Consider the following 9,677-nt stretch of genomic DNA (forward strand, 5'->3'; position numbering starts at 1 on the left):
CTGAATGTACTGAGATTTTATTTTGCAAGTAGAGTCTATATGATTTGCTCAGTAACTATGTGTGGCTTTGATGGATAATAGCAATAATAACCTACAAACAGAGTGTGTGTCTGGCATGTTCTCAGCGCTTTAACTATATCATCTTATTTAATCCTCACAGCCTGCCATGATTAGCAGAATTTTACACAGGGGGAAACCGAGGCAAGAAGGATTAAGTCCCTTGCCTAAGCACAATGCAATTAATAATTACAATAATTTATTATAGACGTGGTAGAATGGGCTCCAGGAGTCAGAAGGACCTCTCTGGGTTCAAATCCCGGCGGCTGGGTATGTATAGCTGATTCACTTTGTTATGGAGCGGAAACTAGCACACCATTGTGAAGCAATTATACTCCAATAAAGATTAAAAAAAAAAAAAAATCCCGGCTGGACATGTGACCTTGGACAGCTTACAGGGACTCTGGGCTTTGGTATCCCGCTTTGTAAAATGGAGATTGCAAGAGTACTGTTGGCACTGGGCTTTTTTTTTTTTTTTTTTTTTGCGGTACGCGGGCCTCTCACTGTGGTGGCCTCTCCTGTTGTGGAGCACAGGCTCCGGACGCGCAGGCTCAGCGGCCATGGCTCACGGGCCTAGCCGCTCCGCGGCATGTGGGATCTTCCCGGACCGGGGCACGAACCCATGTCCCCTGCATCGGCAGGCAGACTCTCAACCACTGCGCCACCAGGGAAGCCCGGCACTGGGCTTTTGTGATGAGTTCATGAAGAACAAAAGTGAACCCCAGAAGTAGAAAATGCTCTTTAAATGTTAGTACAGACTCTCTTTAAGGGCTGGGGCTACTGAGATAGGCAGGACCTGAACACAATCATGATAAAACAAATATTCAGTCAGTCACTTCAGAGGGCCTACAAGGTTTGAGTCTTGTGATGACTCCTCCAGGCAGGACCCTCTGATTGCCCCCCTGTCTCCCCAGGCTCATAGGAGCTCATCTTGTCTGCACCTCAGCCTGCACTGCTTGTGTCAGGGAATGTGTCGCCCTTTGCCTCCTATTGGGCCTGGCTGGGCCTGCCTCAGCCTCCCTTTCTCTCTTACAGCTGGGGAATGAAGCCACCATATTCCCTTTCTCCACCTGGGACATGCCTGTATTCACCTAGCTTGCCCCCATGTTTCACTCCGGTCTCTGCTGAAATGTCACCTCCTCAGAGAAGTCTTCTAGGACCACCTCTGTCCCCTCACTCTGCCTAATTTTGCTCCACAGCTCTCCTTTTATATATTCATTTGTTTAGCTACTTACTGTCTGTTTCCTTTTGTTGAAAGTGAGCTCCATGGCGGCAGGGACATGCCTCCAGCATAGCTGTACCTTCTAATCCCCATTTCACAGAGTGAAAAACCAGACCAAGTTTCTGCAAAGCAGGTTTCATGGTTCAAGGACTATTTGTTGAATGAATGCGTCTGGGGTCTGAAGCGGCAGGGAGTGCGCTACACCGCCCCCTGGTGGCGAGTGGGAAACTCGCACCGCGAAAGTCGCCTGCACGGCTAGCAAATTTCGTACAGATCTTCAGGTAGCCCGATATTACCTATGTACTAATGCTAGAACTGAACTCCATTTCACATTAAACACAAAGTATTGTTTACGATTATTTTTTGAACTTCCAAATTTTACTTTTAAAATACTTTAAAACGTTGTTTCAGCTGAGGCATAACTTCCATACTTTTGTAAGACCCAGAAATCCCGAATGTAAAGCTGCATGTAATCACTGCTTACCTGGGCTGAGGGCGGGGGGCGGGGGGTGGTGGTCTAAGAAACAGACATTACAAGCTCCCTAGGACCTTCCCTCAGACCCCCTTCTAGTCACTATCCCCCTGGGTAATCATTATCCTGGATGCTAACAGCAGAGATTAGTTTTGCCTTTTCTAGAACTTCATACAAATGGAACCATGCAGTATGTGCTCCTTTGTGTCTGTTTGGCATTTGTCACTTAGCCCCATGTTTGTGAGATTCATCGTGTCTTTGTGCACAGTTAGAGACCGTCGTCCATTTTCATCTTTGTATAGTTTTCCTTGGTGTGAAGACACCACAGTATGACTATCCACTCTGCTGCTGAAAGGCATTTGACTTGTTTCCAGTTTGGGGTTGGATTAGTTTGCTTAGAGCTGCCATAAGAAAGTAGCACAGGGGCTTCCCTGGTGGCGCAGTGGTTGAGAATCTGCCTGCCAGTGCAGGGGACACGGGTTCGAGCCCTCGTCTGGGAAGATCCCACATGCCGCGGAGCAGCCTGCCCCGTGAGCCACGATTACTGAGCCTGCGTGTCTGGAGCCTGTGCTCTGCAACAAGAGAGGCCGCAATAGTGAGAGGCCCGCACACCACAACTAGAGAGAGCCCTCACACAGAAACGAAGAGCCAACACAGCCATAAATAAATAAATAAAAATTAAAAAAAAAAAGCAAAATCCCTTTAAAAAAAAAAGAAAGAAAGAAAGTAGCACATACTGGATGGCCTAAACAACAGATATTTATTTTCTCATAGTTCTGGAGGCCAGAAGTCTTAGATCAAGGTATAGGTGGGGTTGGTTTCTTCTGAGACCTCTCTCATTGGCTTGTAGATGGCCACCTTCTCTCTGTGTCTTCCCATGGTCTTCCCTCTGTGTGTGTGTGTCCTAATCTTTTCTTATACGGACACCAGTCATCCTGGACTAGGGCCCATCCTAATGACCTCATTGTCACTTAATTACCTCTGCAAAGGGCTTACGTTTTCGTTTCTGTTTTTTTTTTTTTCCCCGCACTGCACAGAGTGCAGGAACTTAGTTCCCTGACCAGGGATCGAACCCGCACCCTCTGCAGTAGAAGCATGGAGTCTTAACCACTGGACCCCCAGGGAAGTTCCAAAGGGCCTATATCTAAATGAGGTCACATTCTGGGGTCCTGGGGGTGTTAGCACTTCAACATGTATCGATACATTTTTAGGGGCCACAAACCAGTCCTATAAGAGGGGCTGTTATGATAAATCTGCTATGAATGTTCTTATAATGGCATGTCTTTTGGGAACACGTGTATGCAACGCTGTTGGGTAAATCCCTTGGAGTGGATCTGCTCGCTCATAGGTTATGTGTGTGCGCTGTGTTGTAGTAGAACTTGCCCAGTGGTACGTCACAGTGATTGGAGCATTTTACCTGCTCCACTCCAGCAGGGGTTGGGAGTTCCAGTTACTCCAAGTCCTCGTCAGCATTTGACATTGTCGGGCCTTTTAATTTGAGCCATTCTGTTGCTGGTAAATGCAAAGTATTATTTGCATAGTAAAGTAATATTTGCATGGTTTTCATATAGCCTGAACTTCCCAGGGATGCAACTACTTCTTTCAAGGGAAAATTGTACCTTGTTTTGTTCAGAAATCTGTCCAGGGTTCATGTCACCACTGCAATCCCACTTCTGCTATCAAAGTCACATCAAAAGTGTCTCACCAAAAAAAAAAAAAAAAAAAAAAAAGTCTCATCACAGCATCTTGTGTCAGGCTGTTGTCCCAGCTGCTGCATCCAAGCTGAGTTTACACACACACACACACACACACACACACACACACACACACACACACTTAGCCGTTTCTTAAAATCTCAAATATAGAAAGGTTGTTGACAATATTCCGCTGGTGATTTTTCAAATTCTTTTATACTCAAACCCACTCATTATAAGTAGGTGAAAGCATTTGGCTATTTCTTTATGTTTTTCAGTGTAGTTGGACTAATGCATCTTTACATATGTACTGATTTAACATAAATTACTTTCCTTTAATTTCTCCTTTATATTGCAGTTAGGTTATTAAATTGATTTGAAAAAAAATGATTATGTAGGGACTTCCCTGGTGCTCCAGTGGGTAAGACTCCACGCTCCCAATACAGGGGGCCCGGGTTTGATCCCTGGTCAGGGAACTAGATCCCACATGCACGCCGCAACTAAAGATCCCATATGCTGCAGCTAAGACCAGTGCAGCCAAATAAATAAATATTTAAATAAATATTTAAAAAATGATTATGTAGGTAGGACACTCTATCTATGCATCTCATTTCAGGAGAGGAAAAGGCATGTTGTGAAAGTAGTGTTTGTCCTAAAAGGTGTTTGGGATCCCCTGGGGTTGGGACGTGTTGGTCTAATTGGTTTGGGAGACTGAGAAGGCTCTGTGAGAACCAGGTTGTTTTGGTTATTCAACATGTATTGAGACCTACTGTGTTCGTGGCCCTGTGCTGGACAGTGCTGGGGACACAGCAGTAACAGAGACAACTCCAGCCCTTCCCCTACACGGCTTGGAGGCCAGTGGGAGATACAGAACTGTCCCTGGACAGTGAGGACCCTGAATGGGCAGAGCTGGGATGTGGGGATCCAGAGACAGCCTAGAGGGGCATCTGACCTGGCCTGAGGTCCAGGAGGGCTTCCTGGAGGAGGTGACATTTGAGCTGAGCCTGAAAGGATGAGGAAGACTTAACCAGAGGAAGAGGCTATGAAGGGTGTTCCAAGCAGGAGGAATGACTTATGCCAAAGCCCAGGTGAGGGAGAGCGTGTTGTTTTCAAGGAACTGAAAATATCGTTCAGTGTGGCTAGTGCAGGATTTCTCAACGTCAGCTCTGTTGACATTCGGGGCTGGATGAGTCTTTGCTGTGGGGGCTGTTCTGCAGATTCCTGGCCTCAACCCAATAGATGCCAGTAGGACCCTTTCCCTAATCCACCTTAATCCAAGATAATCTCAGCTCGAGATCCTTGCCTTAACCACATTGGCAAAGACCCTCCTTTCAAACAAGGTCACAGTTTGAGGTTCTAGTTGTGACAATCAAAAATGTCTCCAGGGACTTCCCTGGTGGCACAGGGGTTAAGAATCCGCCTGTCAATGAAGGGGACATGGGTTCGAGCCCTGATCCGGGAAGATGGCACATGCCGCAGAGCAACTACGCCTGTGTGCCACAACTACTGGGCCTGCGAGCCACAACTACTGAGCCCACGCACCTAGAGCCCATGCTCCGCAACAAGAGAAGACACCGCAATGAGAAGCCCACGCATCGCAATGAAGAGTAGCCCCTGCTCGCCACAACTAGAGAAAGCCTGCGTGCAGCAACAAAGACCCAACGCAGCCAAAATTAAATAAATAAATAAAATATAAATAAATTTTTTAAAATATTAAAAAAAATGTCTCCAGACATTGCCAAATGTCTCCTGGGGGGGCAAAATCATCCCTGTTGAGAACTAGGGGCTGAGAACGGGCAGTGTGAGGAGAGGAGAAAGGGAAAGATGTGGCTGGAAGGGTCAGCAGAGGGATGGGCATCAGCTAGTCAGGGACACTTCCTGTCTGAGGGACACTATGGAGGACTGGGCCACGTGGAGGCTGGCAAGCCCTGGGGACTGGGTTCAATTTTTTTTTTTAAGTACAATTTTAAGTACTTTTTATTTATTTATTTTAAAATATTTATTTATTTGGTTGCACTGGGTCTTAGTTGTGGCAGGTAGGCTTCTTAGTTGTGGCATGCGAACTCTTAGTTGCGGCATGTGTGTGGGATCTAGTTCCTTGACCAGCGATCAAACCTGGGCCCCCTGCATTGGGAGCACGGAGCCTCATCCACTGTGCCACCAGGGAAGTCCCTGGGTTCAAACTGTGACCCTGCCGCTGTAGTGGTAGAATTGTGGCCCCCACGATACGTCCACCCCAAACCTCAAAATGTGACCTTATTGGGAATAAGGTCTTTGCGGATGTAGTGTAAGTAAGGATCTCGAGTTGAGATCATTCTAGATTAGGGCGGGCCCTAAATCCAGTGACAGATGTCCTTATAAGAGACAGAAAAGGAGAAGACACAGAGTCACAGAGAGGAAGCCCTGGGAAAGGCTGAGGCAGAGGCTGGAGTGATGTGTCTACAAGCCAAGGGATGCGAAGAGTTGCCAGCAGCCTCCAGAAGCTGGGAGAGAGGCAGGGCCTCCAGAAGGAACCAACCCAGCTGACACCTTGATTTCAGACTCCTGGCCTCCAGAAGTGTGAAAGAATACATTTCTGCTATTCTGAGTCACACAGTTTGTGGTCATTTGTTATTGGACATCAACCCAGCCACTTAGCAGCTGTGACACCTTGCACAGAGAAGCCTCACTGAGCCTGTTTTTTCTCTCTGTAATGTGAGTATAAACAAAGGCACTTACCTTTTAGGACTGTGATGCAAATGAAAAAAGAGTGTCCCTTTAACCAATAAATTAGCAAACATTCATGTCATGTTCAGAGGCAATCAGCTGGTATTATGTGGTCAAGGGTCTTTCAAGTAACAGTAATATAATACTGGCAGTTAAATGCACCTCCTGTGTCCCTGGCACTGTTTTAAGTGCCTCTTGCTGCTGTCAAACAACACACGTTTATTCTCCTACTGCTTTGGGAGTCAGAGGTGCAAAATCAATTTCACTGGGCCAAAATCGAGGTGGCAGCAGGACCACGCTCCCTCGGGCGGCTTGAGGGGAAAATCAGTTTACTCACTTTTTCAAACTGCTTTTTCAGGGACTTCCCTGGTGGTCCAGTGGGTAGGACTCTGTGCTCCCAATGCAGGCGGCCTGGGTTCGATCCCTGGTCAGGGAACTAGATCCCGCATGCCGTGCTGCAACTAAAGACCCGGCACAGCCTAAATAAATAAATAAATATTCAAAAACAAAAACAAACAAACAACAACCAAAATATATACATGTACACAACTGAATCACTTTGCTGTACACATGAAACTAACACAACATTGTAAATCAACTATACTTCATTTAAAAAATTAAAAAAGGACTTCCCTGGTGGCGCAGTGGTTGAGAGTCCGCCTGCCGATGCAGGGGACACGGGTTCGTGCCCCGGTCCGGGAAGATCCCACGTGCCGCGGAGCGGCTGGGCCCGTGAGCCATGGCCGCTGAGCCTGCGCGTCCGGAGCCTGTGCTCCGCAACGGGAGAGGCCACAGCAGTGAGAGCCCCGCGTACCGCAAAATAAATAAATAAAAATTTAAAAAATTAAAATAATAAAAAAATAAAATGGGAGTGAGAATGATGAGCTGGCTGGGAGCGGCAAGGGCATCGGGACCACTGGAGCCTGAGCTCCAGGAAGGGGTCCCATCAGTGGTAGCTTAGCTGACCTTTGGGTTCTCCTTGCTGGGCCTCTGCATTCTCCTTTGTAAAGTGGAGATGACAAGGAACTCCCTGAGTTGCTCAGAGTTCCGGTGAAAATGCTGAGTGCCCCAAGGAGGGATTCTCAAGGTCCAGCTCACTCTTCACCACACCTTCTGATCCCCAATAGACATACTGAAAAGCGTTCAGTTTCACTTTTTAATCAGAGAGCGGCAACTCAAACTACACTTGAGACACACCCTTTGGCCGCCATATTGGCAAAGATCAAAGAATGAGAAACGCAATGTCACCGAGGCTGCGGCGGAGCACGCACTCCTGTCCTGCCTGGGGAAGTGGAAGTGGGCACACCGTCTTTCCCGAGCTGCCACCATCAGAGGTGGCTTTCCTGCAAAATGGAGGAAGTGTAAGCTCTGGGCCCCTCATTTCCATGGCTTCGTCCAACACCCTGGGAGGTGCCCTTGCAGTCTTGTACTCTTTTTTTTTTGGGCTGCGCCAGCCGTGGCTTACAGAATCTTAGTTCCCCGACCAGGGATCGAACCAAGGCCCAGCAGTGAAAGCGCCAAGCCCTAACCACTGGACCGCCAGCAAATTCCCTACTCTTTTTCTTCAAGAGGGTTTCCAACTTGGTATAAACTTCAGGCTCTACATATCCTGGGCCCGCCTCTGTTCTTTTTTTTTTTTTTTGCGGTACGCGGGCCTCTCACTGTTGTGGCCTCTCCCGTCGCGGAGCACAGGCTCCAGACGCGCAGGCTCGGCGGCCATGGCTCACGGGCCCAGCCGCTCCGCGGCATGTGGGATCTTCCCGGACCGGGGCACGAACCCGTGTCCCCTGCATCGGCAGGCGGACTCTTAACCAGTGCGCCACCAGGGAAGCCCCTTTTTTTTTTTTAATTTATTTTTGGCCGCGTTGGGTCTTCGTTGCTGCGCGCAGGCCGTCTCTAGTTGCAGCGAGCGGGGGCTACTCTTCGTTGCGGTGTGTGGGCTTCTCACTGTGGTGGCTTCTCTTGTTGTGGAGCGCGGGCTCTAGAGCGCAGGGGCTTCAGTAGTTGCAGCACGTGGGCTCAGTAATTGCGGCACGTGGGCTCAGTAGATGTGGCACACAGGCTTAGTTGCTCCGAGGCATGTGAAATCTTCCCGGACCAGGGATTGAACCCGTGTCCCCGGATTCTTAACCACTGCGCCACCAGAGAAGTCTCCTGGCTTCAGAGTGTTAATCATGACATTGTGAGTCCTTTTTTTTTTTTTAAAGTCCATATGATTTAATTTTATTTATTTATTTATGGCTGTGTTGGTTCTTCGTTTCTGTGTGAGGGCTTTCTCTAGTTGTGGCAAGCGGGGGCCACTCTTCATCGCAGTGCGCGGGCCTCTCACTATCACGGCCTCTCTTGTTGCGGAGCATAGGCTCCAGACGTGCAGGCTCAGTAATTGTGGCTCACGGGCCCAGTTGCTCCGCAGCATGTGGGATCTTCCCAGTCCAGGGCTCGAACCCGTGTCCCCTGCATTGGCAGGCAGATTCTCAACCACTGCGCCACTAGGGAAGCCCCTGTGAGTCCTTTTCGAGCAAGGTCACAGATCATATGCTTGTAAAGATATGTGCCTATAGAAATTCAATGTGAGGACTTCCCTGGTGGTCCAGTGGTTAAGCCTCCATGCTCCCAATGCAGGGGGCCCAAGTTCAATCCCTGGTCAGGGAACTATATCTCGCATGCCACACCTAAGAGCCTGCATGCCATAACTAAAGATCCTACACGTGGCAATGAAGATCCTGCATGCTGCAACTAAGACCCGGTGCAACTAACTAATTAACTAACTAACTAAATATTTTTTAGAAAAAGAAATTCAATACGGCATTGTTGGCAACCTCCCCAACTGGAAACAACTCGAAGGTCCACGAGACCAGTTGGGCCAAATTATGGCTCATCTCTGGGATAGAACATCACATGGCCGTTTAAAAGGTGGCCAACCATCCATTGTTAAGTTCAAGGTACAGAATTTCAGTGCAGTGCACATACTTTTTGTTTATAAAGAAGGAGGAAAATAGTAGTAATAAAGATTCACTCAGGGAATTCACTGGTGGTCCAGTGGTTAGGGCTCTGTGTTCTCACTGCCAAGGGCCTGGGCTCGATCCCTGGTCAGGGAACTAAAATCCCACAAGCCACACAGTGCAGCCAAAAAAAAAAAGTTTCACTAAACAAATAGGTTTTGAGAGCTTCTTATGTATAAGGTACAGTTGGAGGCACTGGGGACATAAAACAGACAATATAGTGGAGGAGACAGTGAACAAGAGAAGTGAGTGAAACATGGTAGTTTAGAGGGTAAACAGTAACATGGGGGAATAAAATTGGAAGAGGAAAGGATGAGAGATTTCGAAATTGTCAAATGGGTGGTTTCAAGGAAGGCCCTGAAGTGGAAGTGACATTTGAATAAAGAGCTGAAGCAAGGGTGTCCTGAATTTGGCAGGTATTTGGGGAATTTTATATTTATTTATTTATTTTTGTGGCCGCACCACATAGCTTGTGGGATCTTAGTTCCCTGACCAGGGATTGAACCTGGGCCCCAGCAGTGAAA

Source organism: Aethalodelphis obliquidens, unplaced genomic scaffold, assembly GCF_003676395.1.
Source record: "Aethalodelphis obliquidens isolate GAN/ISIS:26980383/991018 unplaced genomic scaffold, ASM367639v1 scaffold43, whole genome shotgun sequence".
Classification (NCBI taxonomy): domain Eukaryota; kingdom Metazoa; phylum Chordata; class Mammalia; order Artiodactyla; family Delphinidae; genus Aethalodelphis; species Aethalodelphis obliquidens.